At 36.4% G+C, this 13,550-nt stretch overlaps 1 long non-coding RNA gene across 2 annotated transcripts in view; it reads left to right on the top strand.

Annotated features, from left to right (window-relative positions):
- The window catches only part of LOC122791358, a 537,225-nt gene that overhangs the window by 281,366 nt on the left and 242,309 nt on the right, over nt 1-13,550 (top strand). The gene's annotated exons all lie outside the window — the stretch shown is intronic.

The raw sequence follows: 13,550 nt of genomic DNA, 5'->3' as shown, positions 1-13,550 counted from the left end.
AGGAAGGCAATGAAAATGCAATAAAATCAGCAACTTGTTAAGAAGCAACTTCTGTGAATGTAGCAGCAGTAATTAGCAATATATAAAGTTTAATGGTGTGGAGTAACACTTATAAAGTATAAGAGTAATGGAGCTGCTTACAGTTTGTCTACAACAACAGATGCATAAGGTCAATAAGTGTACTCAACAGTAGGCAGCTGCCTGCAACTGTGTGCTGCCATGTACAACTGCCCACAGCTGTAAGCAGCTCAACACAGTTTTGTGTTACAAAAGACTAAGTTAACCATGCAATCATTATTGTAAGAAAAATATACCACCTGTCCGTACCTGCAATGTATACTTTATCTGCTGAGAAAAAGTATGCACAGTCTTGAAACAGCAACATAATAGAGTTATATATGATATATTGCTGTATTCACCTTGGGGTAGCATGGTATTCAGTCAATATATAAACATAACAGGACTAGAAAATCACAGTAAACTTTGTTGATGTGCCAAGTATAACTGTTTTAAAACACAGAGTCTGAGAGCAACTCACACAACAAAACCAAAAGTGCCAAAAATATCCTACAGCTACTAGTGACTGGTAGTGGAAAAGTGCAGACTATTATGATGTGCATGCAGAAACCATCATTGTCTTACAGGGACTCACAGGTATCTATACTCATGAACTATATACAAGTAACATTGATCCAGCCCTACTGTAGGAGTGCAATGCAACACCCACATATGTACACCAACAAAAAGAGTCAAGTTCAGTATCTAGTGTCACTGATCAATCAGAAACAGTAACATGGCTGAACAGTAATGCTGGCAGATGCTTCTATGCCATTTTGGGATGATAATTTAGACAGCTCCTTAAGCAAAGGTAATTTAACAAATGAACGTCACAGTAGTCAAAAATATCTGATGTTTCCCTGAAAACCAGCACCTGTTTAACTCTCTAAGCTAGACAACATCAGAAACGCAGGGCAGTGAAGTGCAATACACACACACACACACACACACACACACACACACACACACACACACACACACGCACACATATACCTGTATGCATTCTTTTGCAGTCTACACCAAGATGTAGTTTGTACAGTAGCTATTATTACTGGGATTGCCTGGTTTCCTTCTGCATTTCATAGTCCCCAGAGTAAATGATCTCTGTTGCTGCTAAGTGGTAGAATAGCTTACTGAGGACATTTAAAAAACCTACTGACCTTTTCAAAATGCGTATCTCCAACCTCTGTGCTATTGGATATATGATGCAATAGTGACTTGCATGTTCCTACCACTTGTTTCTAGATGGTCCATTTGTCTGGTTTAGTCTCTAAAGAGAACTGGAAACCCTTAAAAAGTTGTTCTTTGACAGGAGGTATACAGAAGGACAAACTAATTATATTAAGATGGACGTAAAAAAATGTAGGAAGTTAAGGTATCAACTTTTGATTAGATACCCACAAACTATTTTGAAAGATGCATTACCTACTAAAAGTTACAACAGAGCCCTGGTATTAGATTACAAAGGAAATGAAGGGCATCTTAAATATGCATTGGAGTAACATGTTTGAACCCAAGGTTTAACATCCCACTTAGGAGCCACCCCAAAAATGGTGTTCAGAAGAGGTAGAAATTTAAATCAGCATTTTGAATTTGGAAGTTATCCCACTATGGATAGACATGGAAGCAATAATGGGATGTTTAAGTGTAGGTCTTGAACCCAATGTAAGTTCATTCACAAAGGGGCAGACTTTATTTTAGAATAAATGGTTGATCCTAGGAAGTATTCCTGTGTTTGTCATGCTGGTGTCAATGTTTTTTTTAATTTATTTGTATGTGTATTTGTACTTTGTCTGGGAATTTGTGATCTCCAGTTGTTTTTATGCATATCATTTGGGCATTTTTATCCTAGCAGCTATTACCTCCAACTTATCATTAACCCCTGAACCACATCGCCCATTGCTCCTCACATTGTAATTGCAAATGCTAAAGCTGTACAGTTGTGTACCTTTTATTTAGCTTGTTACCCTCCTGGAACTGGTGCTATTGCTCTGCCTGCCGTTGTATGCTACATGCATAACCACTCATCAAGCAAGTCACTCTATCCCTACGGGGAAACAGCATCCTGGCATACATCTGTGTGGCAGGCACAACTTTTCTGATTTTTTGTGTACGTCTTGCATCCTGCTTTCCCAATCTTGATAATGTATCATTTCAAATGCATTGCTGCATTGTGCAACCTATTACTCCTCCATATACCACAATTTGCCCTTTATGGCACACTACCATATTGCCAATAGGTGCATTGATATCCTTCTTATTTTTGAGTGTGTAAGCTGTACAAAGTGGCTAACCTCTGCTCAGACTCAGGAATGCAGCACCATGACCATCTATGTATTTATCTGCTCATTCATATACAGCATAACCTTAACTTGCTTACAGCATGCTGTTAAAGAAGAAAAGTCATTACAAAAAGAAGTCTGCATGTTATCAGATTAAGAAGGTCTTTTAACTTCACAATTGTATTTATTAAATGCAATTATTCACGGAATTTACCTGAAGTCTATTCCTATAGTGAGTTATGAAGTAAACCTTTGCTAAAAGTGTGAGACCAATATGCACTTGATGTGGATTTTCTCCTTTCTGTTCTGCTGTGTGACTGTGGAGTTATTGTATATAGGTGGTTGTACAGGGGATAATGCCTATCATGTCAATGGTGCCCAGGGGTTTCCTTCCTCAAAAATATTTTTGTCTTAAGTAGGTTGTGCTCTTGATCTGTTTAGATTGAGTGTATTTTGAACAATCAGTCATAGGTTCATAGGTTCATACTAGGCTATCTGCCCTAGGGCATTTATAAGCCTAGCCAGAATGTGTTTGGCTTTCACCACCCATTTTAAATTAATTTTGCTATGCCCTTTTTTGAGGTTAGTATACTGTGCCTCTGTCTAACAGTGACACAGAAGTGATACCCGGGGTAAACCTACGCTCTCCCATCCACTCATCAAGATTCCTCTTGAAGAGAATCAATGAGGGACTCTGCCTAACCTGAACTGGGATTTTATTCCAGAGTGAAGGGAACCTCTGGGTTATGAATCTGTCCCTCCAGCATGTCCTATTTATTTCAGTGCTGAGGTTCAAGTCTCTCGAGCGTGTAGCTCGATGGGATTTGGATTTTCTGAGGTGCAGCATGTCCATTAATTTGACTATTGAAACTTAGGGGAAGCCATGTTTTGTGGGAATATGACAGTTTATTATTTTAAATGTTTTTATCCTGGTTTGCACATTTGAAAGTCATAACAAAACTGTGCCTCTGATTTTTCCAGTATAAAATACTCAGCAGAAACAAAATAAAAAGATATTAGTTAAACAATGCATGGACAGCAAATAACTGGCCAAACTCCAAATAAGTGATGCCTTTACTGATTTAATCTTTTCAGTCAAACATTGTTTAATCAACAACAGTCTTCAGCACAATAAGTATCTTAAGAACAGCCAAAAGCAAAATAGTAGACTAGTATTTACACCCAAAGCAATATGTATTTTGTAGAAAATAATTATACTTCACCATTTTTAAGAATGTGTGATTCCTCTATAGAATATCAGGTTGTAGATGTTTCCTATAAAATCTCTTAAAGTCCAAATGACATTTAACACATTTTAAAATCCTGCAGATTTGGAGACTTGTTCAAATATCTCTATAAATTTCAAGCAGAAAGTCATGGTAATACCTTCCATAGGATCAAATTCATACAGTTTTGACAAAAGCTGGTCATTCAGTCCTGTTTAACTGTCTGGCATGCCAAATACATATTTAAACATTCTTAATATTCTTCCTATAAAATATGCTTCTAGCATTGTGACTAATACTGCCGATGATATGATACTTCAAATGCCAGAGTCTCAGATAGTTGACATCTGGAGGAATTAGAGGGAAAGCAGTTTGCGCTAAAATTCATTTGGAGCTTCTGTTCCTTGCTTTGAGAAGTGCTGATGCTTACCTGATACATTCTATCATAAAAAAATTGTTATTATTCGGAAGTACTGAGCTATAACTTTATAAGTTCACATCACAAGACATTTGAGCACTTATTTACAGAGGAATGAAGTCTGTTGACCTGTCCTTCATATCAGGTTACTTCTGAAGTACAAAATCTGCACCCTGCTGTTTACACAATATGAATGTTCTGTCTGGTATACTGTACTGTGGAAATGAGATCATCGTGACCAAATTAATAAGTCGATTTACTTGGGAAGAGTAACAAAATGAGGTGGTGACCAGGGCAATTGGAGCTGAGCCCTATGAAGGTAAAGGGGTGAAGATCACAGATTTTGCAGCCATGATAGCAACTTGAAGAATGTAACTCAAAATATAAAGCAGATGTTTTCTTCCTAGACACACACACACACACACACACACACACACACACACACACACACACACACACACACACGCAAGAGTATGTACAAACATGTTAATATGTGTGTTTGAATTGTTTTTCCAAAAACTGCAGTGAAAGACAGTGCTTGAGAAAAGTATATTTTTCACATTTTTACTCTCTGAATATGATCAGCCAAAGCACATCTATTTAAGTAACTTACTCTCTGCTTGCTGCATTTTCATTTACCATTTAGGCCACTGATGATAAAAGCAAATTGGCCCACGTGGATTTCTCTTCTCTCTTTTTCCTTTGTGTACACCAAATGCGATGTCAATGCAAATGGTTTTGAAAAGAGTTGCTTATTTTAATCAAATAATGTGTTTTGTTATAATATGTTAAAATGTCACAGCCATTGTTCTCATCTCTACAACTCCTGAAACTTGCATGTAGGTCAATATAGCAATATTGAATTAATATAAAATCATTTATGCTTCTGTTTTTTCTACACAATGTGCTGCAGATTTAATAAAAAACAAAAGGGCATACATAAGTTAATTATGCTGTAAGAAAAGGCTATTTGTTTCAACTTATATTCAGTATGTTTCTGCCAGTGTCAAACCCAGCAGCAATGTGTCATAATTTGCTTGATCCTACAATAAAAATGAGTGTTATACACTGTGCATTCATATATTTGCTGTCATCAGTGTCTGCAGTAGGGGGCACCATGAGAAAGGGAAGGCATACTATAATGTTACAGTTTAAGATCCAAGAACTAATGCTGTTCTGAATAGGGATTACCTAGACAGCAGAGCTGGTCTTTTAGAATACAGCATGCATTTTCAGATGTGCAGGTTCTCTGCATATATGAAAAAGCACTGCTAATATTATTTACATTCTCTTTAATAGAGACAAAAACCTAGACATATGTTCTAAATAATGAATTTGTACTTTGATTCAAATTAGGTTTTTATTCACTTTATAATTTATTCCATCATTTGCAGTGCTGTATAAAAGACAGACAGTCCTAATTCATATGAGTCATTTATTCTTTTATATTAGTCGTCTGACAGTTTCATGTATGGCCCCAAAATACCATATTTCAAATCTGCCTATTTTCATATACTGTATTGATCATTCATTTGTTTAATATATCCTTTGTTGACTAGGTTAGTCCCATTAGGCTAATGGTTGCTCCTTATGGGAGACCCTATTTGTAAGATCATCTCCTTTGATTTTGCTTGGGACTGTATACACTTCCTAAACCCACACTGCACTGTAATTTTAAATAAACACTGCAGCCATCAGCAAAGAAAAGTAGATACATTTCTATTGAGTGGAGGGGTGGATTTTTATTGTGCATTTCTCATTTGATATTCTGGCATGACGGCAATATTGTGCTGCTGTTTTTCATTTAATTGATGTGATGCAGAGAAAGGGAAGTTGCTGAATCATGATTTCTTGAAAGTACCTTGCTGAAAATATTAAAGGAATTAACAGTCAAACATATATAGTGTAAAAGTCCACTGCTTTCTACAGATGGGGGGGGGGGTGCTTGTCATCTAAACCTTTCTAATGCAGCATTTAATTCCAATTTTGTATGAGTTCTGACATGAAAATTACAATAATATCTGATGCATGTTTTCATTTGAAAATTACTAAGTGGCATTTGCCAAACTGTGTTTCAGTGGACCAGTATATGTAATTCACAGTTTTATATTCCTATTTATGAGTAAAATAACTGATCTATTTTTTTATGCATGTTTGGTAGTTTTTCTTGGAAGTTGTTCTTTCCATTCTGAGGCTTTTAACACTAAGCATTGCTCTTCTTTGCTAAGATAAATAGACCACACTGGCTAAAAACATGTTTGGCTTTATCTGGACTGAATGCACAATAATAGAGAATTCTTTAAAAAAACGTATTCATACCAAGAAGCAAGATGCCACCAGCTGCAGACATGCTGTACTGATGCTCCCAAACAGGGGGAAGCATATAAACAACTAGTATGATATGGCTTAATTTCCTGTATGCATTAAAAAAGACTTCTGTGTCATTGTGCATTCATAACCTAATCTGCTGAAACACTTTTCTTTTCTTAGAGACAATTTAAATATGTCCCATGATGCCTTAATAAAGGGAGGTTTGTAATCATCTTGATAAAGTGCTGCATGCTGCATCCACAATGGCTGCCTGAACTCCAGGATGATGCCATTTACTACTCATTTGATTTCAAGGATTGCATATACCTGACAGAAAGTGGCAATTATGCTGATATTTCTCAGTGGGCAGCTGCCATGAAATACCTGAAAAGCCTGCTGAGTTATTATTATTATTTTTAATAAATCTACATGAAATTGAAAGTCTTACTTGTCCTTGAATCACCTTACTTGTACAAAGCTCTAGCGACCACTATAGTTAATTTTACAACTCCACGTAAACATCAAAAATGATTTTTAAAAAGTGTTATTTATGCTAATTCACTGGTAAATTAGAAGCATTTAAATGCACAACCCACATTTAATGTGTAGTGCTTACTTTTCTTATACTTTATGAATACTACTGCCCAAATTAACTGAAGCAGTTTCTAAAAGACATTAATACAAATATCAATCACATTCTTTATTGCATTATTATAAGCAGGCTTGCAGTAATACTTTGTGCATGCATTTTCTGAAATGAGCTCAAAACTGGTGGATGCTTTCAGAGGAAAACATGTAGTGTGCCTAAGCAGGGCCTGACAATATCATCAGCTACAGATGTGGTACAATGTTTTTTTCTTGTTGAGTTTCCTACTGTTATCAGGCAGCTGCAACTAAGCAGGTAAGATAGGCACTGCTACAGAAATAAACTAGTTAAGCCTTATACTCTGTGATAAATTATAATATTTTTACTGAGTCTTAGAAACTGCAAGGGCGTCAACTTGAGCAAATGTGTGTGTGTGTGAGTGTGTGTGTGTGTGTGTGTGTGTGTGTGTGTGTGTGTGTGTGTGTGTGTGTGTGTGTGTCTATGTTGGGGAAGTATTACAGGGTCCCTAAATATACTGATGATCTGCAGAATACTATCCAGTTGACTATGCTGAAGATATCACAAACTTCAGCAGACTATTCAGAAGATGATTAAAATGGCATAGAGGCATAAATCCCCAATTATGGTCCAGGCAACTGGGGTTTGATTAGTGGTTTAGGCAACTGATGGAGCATCGGGGGGGGGGGGGTACATGGACTTCTCTTGTTAATGCTCCCTGGCAGAGGCTAGGGGCATTGCTAGAAGAGGTGTGGCTAGCAGGTGGGATGTGGGCCTGGCTGAGCTGCTGCTGAGATTGAGCGATATATCTTTGGCACACATTGCACACCTACTCTGGATCAAACCATTCAGCCACAAGGTGAAGGGGGAAATGGGTAGGTCATATTAAGAACCCTCCCCCCAAGAGATGCTCAAATGTGCCAAGTCCACATTGTTTAGGACCAATGAATGTCCCTAGCAATACCAGAATATGTACGGAGGCAAGGAGTTAGCTGGAAGACCCTGCTTGAATGAGAAATTGGGATTGGGCTGGTACTCGTGTCAGAAATTGGGGACAAGAAAAAGGTTATTAAAAAACAGTTGACTAAAAGTGCTATTAAATTAAAAGAGACTTAAACTTCTTATCAGCAAGAACATATTATAAAGGAGTTAAAATATTTAAGCAAATTAAAATATTTGCTATTCATACCTCTCAACTGTCCAGATTTTCGCCTCATATTATTGTCCATTCCTCATAAAATCTGTGGTTTTCTGGTAAATTACTGAGGATTAAAATCAGTGAATAATAACAGACACTTGAGATTCAGGCCTCATATCCTTCAGAAAATGTATGTTAATGCAAGCTCTTTCATTTTACAACTTTGTAAGTTTATAACAGCAATATTTAAAATCTGTCCCTGTTTGAGTCCCTGTCTCCCCATTATTTCAGGCTTTATCCAGATTTCTTGCACTAAGAAGTTGAGAGGTATGCTGCCATTATTTAGGACCAGCAAACAGAACAGTGCAATGCACAGGGATTTTATCCTTAGGAAGATATATTATTCCTGAATAATACACACTCAGGGTGGTATTACTGAACATGTAAAATAGCCACTTCCAGAAAAATATTGATATTGGCATTTATATTAAAACAGTTATGATGGCAAAGTATTTCTCTATGTAGAGAGGACCTTTTTTTTACATTTTTCACTCCTGGCAGCTGATTGACAGCTACTCTAAGGGAATCTCCTTCTCCACTGGGTCTACTGAATTCAAATTAATCATTCCAGAACTGCTTCAATCCATACCCAGTGATGGTGAGGTTATCAAGGCTTCCTTGTGCAGTGTCATACTGCCACAAAGGTGCATTTTCCTCCTATGTATCTGCCCCCCGCACATGCTCTACTGTCCCAGGGAAAGGATTTCAGTGGGCTGCACTGCTGTATTATCTACAGCTCCATGTGTGACTTAGTAATAGCCCTACTTCTGTCAGCAACCCCCCCCCCCCACCTTACATGTCTCTGGTCTTCAGTAGACATTGGTCACAAAGATTAATCCAAGCATGAGCATCTGTCCACTGTCTCTGCCTGTACTATGTGCCCGAGTCACTGCTTGTACTTAGAATATCTTTGCTTTCCTCCTCTATGCCACTGGTGTAGACAACCTAGAAAATAATTTTTGCGATAGTCAATTATGATAGTCAATAGGCCTATTCAGTTGTTGCCACATACCTTTTATATGTTCACTGCCAATATAGACGTTTTTTTCTTATTTTTAAAAGTCACCTGAAAGCGGCAGTATCAGATTTTTCCTAAAATACTTATCAGTGACAACTAATATCGAACTGTGCTTTCACGTACTTCAGAAATACAGCTTAACAGTATGACTTTGTCTTTTCTATCAGCATTTTACTATTGTTTGATCTCCAGCTTTCCACTTTTTTATGAAAAGGTATACACTACTAAATCTTCCAATTCACACATACTTATTTTTAACTTTTTGATCTGTTTAAATAGCTGCCTCTTAGACTATAGATTCTGCATGATGCAATAATTGCCATGTTGTAAAGTAATTTGGCATTCTGCGTAGTACTCTTGTAGGATATCGGCCTGCCTTCTCAGAAATGTAACTATGTCACACAGTCAGAAGTTGAAGATCTTTGTTCCTTTTTTTTTTTTTTACTTGTTGCTGTACACTGCCATGCTCTGTTGATCAGCCACACTCAGTGAACTTCCTCCTTCTGGTGTAGAAGCTGGGATTGAACCTGAAACTGTGGATACTCCCCTTGGAGCACTGACATTGAGAAAAGGAGACCTCAAATTACATGCACCAGGCAGGATGTCAGGATATTTTTACTTATGCAGTATCTTTGATAGTGACCACGGCTGTTATATCAACACTATTGTATTCAAATCTATAGTAGCATCTTGATTTAATAAATTCTGCATGAATGCCCTCACCTCACCCAGCAATGGCTTGCTCATGTATACCACTCCAGACATGAAGCCTAAAAAAATGTAAACTTCTTCATTACTTTCCACATCCCCAAAATCTTTAACAATACAGCATATTTTATGACCTTAAAATACATTGTTAGCGAAATAGACACATTTAAAGGTTAGAGCAAATACTTTATCTGTGCTAAAGCTAAACTTTGTTGTCCCTTGATAATACTTTTGCTGGACCCAAACATTTTTCAACAGCCCCACAGCTACCACTCAGTGACTTAATATACCACTGTAAATGTACCTTTTTGTGAAAATCAGCAACTATGTCCTTTGATTATATCAGTCTATAGTGAAGCAAAGCTCAGTATCATTGTTACACTACAACAATTAAATGGTCATCTGTGTCCCTCCAAATCCTACCATTACCTGTTTAAATATGAATCTTTAAATCCCTAGTAAAATTCCCTTACCCTTATACCTATCTATGGGGACAATACACCCTGTTAGCTTTTACATCAATAAATAATCACTCTCACGTGGTCTGAAACTAGACATTTTGTCAAACAACTACAAATTCTCCAGAGTATTACTTACTCAGTAACATATACATTTATTCAAAATGTCTAACTCAGCTGAATGGGAACCCAGACACCATTAAATTATGTAATCTCAACAGTCAAGTGATTAAAACTTACCCATGCAACCCCATACACAGTCATCAACATGTATGACTGTAGTCATCAAGACTATTTAATATGCCTGTTTATAATGTCAGCCAATGGACCCATGGTGTAGTATGAACATTAGATTACAAGATGATACTTTCACATCATCCGGAGTCTTGTAATGAATAGCAAACAATGGCAACCGAGTGATCCATTTCTTGCATTGATTATAGACCTAAATATTAATCTCACAGAAGCAAACAAGACTGATAGCCCTACAGTAGTTATAAATTGATCTCAGCTTCACTGTTTTCTTGAAGAAAAGCATTGACTAAGTGGATATTCATTCAGCCCTTCACATTAGTTCCTTTTATAATGACCTACACATAATTCTTTTGCCTTCTTAGTTCCTTTCAAATAACCATACTCTAAGCAAACTAATAGGGAGTATGCACGTTATCAACTGATTCAAGCAGATGACAGCATCAATATTTCTACCTACTTGCATGAATTTCAAAGCTGAAAAACACAATATGTTATTGTCATGTAGTCATATTTTATGATAGAACCGCCAGGTGTATAAAAGAAAACCAACTGCACTTTTAGACATCATTGTTTGTTTCACTTAATATCAGTTAGGGAAATGCCATGCATGCTGGTAAACAAACATCAAAGTAAATCTTACCTCATCTATCAACATCATACCTTTTGAACATTAATATTATATCCATCACACCACACAGAGGCTTCCCTTCAAACCTTATCTCAATTTCAATAGCAATTAACCATCTGTTCTATCAAAACCTATTACTCATTACTGAAGATGTTTACTGTAGTTGTCCGTCTTCAACAGAAGCCTGCAAATAAACACATCAACCCCTTCAAGATTGTTATTACTGAAATGTCAATCTGGTGTCACAAATAAGTTCATTATTACCTAAGTGAGATAACCCAACTTATAAGAAATAATGTATTGTGGGATAAACGTTATTATGACAAAAATGTGCATTATTATGTTAAATGAATTTATTCTATATATGTTTCCCATTTAAAAGCTATATTCATTATCTAATACCATCACACGTTTATGACTGCTATTGAGTTTATGCTGATTATGGTTGCCTGGATGACAATGGGTACAATATGTAAATATAAATATTTCAGACATTGGCAATAATACCTTTCTAGTCTGCCAATATACCAAAACAGTTGTTTCTATAATAAGTGTCCAGGCTGTTCTTAAAAATATCTAAACTAGTATTTGCTTTATTGTAATTTGGTATTCTATTCCATGCATCATGTGCTCTCTCAGCAAACTAATTAGAGCACTTCTCATTCCTATAAAACCTTCTAAATAGGTTGTCTGATGATTCACTACTACTTTTTGTTAACCCCAAACATTCCCAGAGGTAGGTGTCTCTAAATGCCCAATATACATATATATATATGAGACACTGTACAAGTCCATATATTTTAGTCTTTCGGAATAACTTAAATTTTCATATCCATGGATGCCCTTGGAATATTTCTGTTGTACTCTTTCCAGTTTACTCATGCTTTTTATAAAGGTTTCCTTATTGTTATTCCATACTCAAGTTTGGGTCTAGTGTAACTAATAAACAATGGCTTCATCATTTCTTATTTTCTAGACTTTATAAATCTTTTTATACAACCTATAGTTCTATAACTATAATTAGCCAATTGGTTGATATGATTAGAAAGACTCAAAACTGGATCTACCCATATATCCAGGTCTTTAAATTTGTGCTGTACTAAATATTAACCTTTTAATTTATGTCTCCCAAATCAGATATGCGTAGTTTTTGATATAATTCATCAGCACATTGTTTTAATGTGTCCAAATGGTCAATTTAGTCAAGTTCTTTTGCAGGCGTGCCATATCTGTAACACATGTAATCAGTTTACCCATTTTAAAGTAATCTGCAAACAGATGTAGAACACCTCAGATGAAAAAGACAAATCTGAAAGATACAATCTAAACAAGTATGTGCATAGGAAAGAGCCTATAGAATACTATGTAACCTCAAATTTCACCCATCCAATTGCTGCATGGTAATTGCCATATCCTATTTGTAAGCCATATAGCTATCCATCTTATCAAGAGTACATCAATACCTAGTTGCTGTAATTAATTGTTTTGTGTATGACCCTATCAAATGCTGAAGTTAAATCTATACAAATTTCCATCACAGCACAATTCTTCATTCATAGTTATTATCATATTGTTATAAAATATGTTACAGGTGATAATAGATTTATTTTCAACATATGTATGCCAATGTATGGTTTTAGGTCCCAACCTTTCCAATACTGACAATAACGTATCCAGTGTAACCTTCTCCATTATTTTTCACAACGTGAAAGAAAACTTATGGATCTGTATAACTCTGGCTTTGTTGTACTACACTTTCCCTCTGTAATTCCAAAGTATCAGTGGTATTATTGTATCCTGTAGGGGTTGAGTAATCTTTATTGACAATAAGCACTCCTTTTCCTAAATGTGTCCTATTTGCATTTTGCCTAACACTATTTAGCTCATCTGTCCAGTCATTAATACACAGGTACAATTGTCATCAGTAAGTTTAGATTTAGTAGTAATAAACTTTCGTTCTTTTGGCTTTTCCCGGTTAGGGGTCGCCAGTGCGGAACTCCAATGATTGGTAGTGGATTTTTACGGTGCTGAGTTGCCAGCCCGATGCCCAACCTTCAAAGAAGGCACACCCATTCACCCACACACCTACCTGCATGTCTTTAAATGTCATTCAACCATGGGGAGGACATGCAGACTCCACACAGAAGGCGCTCCTGCTGAAAATCGAATGGGAGAACTTCTTGCTGTGAGGCGACAAAGCTAACCGCTGCACCATCGTGGCAGATTTAGTAGTAATAATGGTAAGCAAATCAATCCAACTTTCCACAAGGATAACAAATTACCAGTGTTATCAAGTGATACCTTTAAAAATGCAGAGTATTTAGTACAGTGTATAAGATATTTGTGGTTTGCAAATCATTAATGGCATATTCATTTAAGAATCCATTT

The sequence above is a fragment of the Protopterus annectens genome, chromosome 17.part0 (assembly GCF_019279795.1).
Source record: "Protopterus annectens isolate FY-2018-M chromosome 17.part0, PAN1.0, whole genome shotgun sequence".
NCBI lineage: Eukaryota > Metazoa > Chordata > Ceratodontiformes > Protopteridae > Protopterus > Protopterus annectens.
This window is presented reverse-complemented; position numbering and strand designations above follow the sequence as displayed.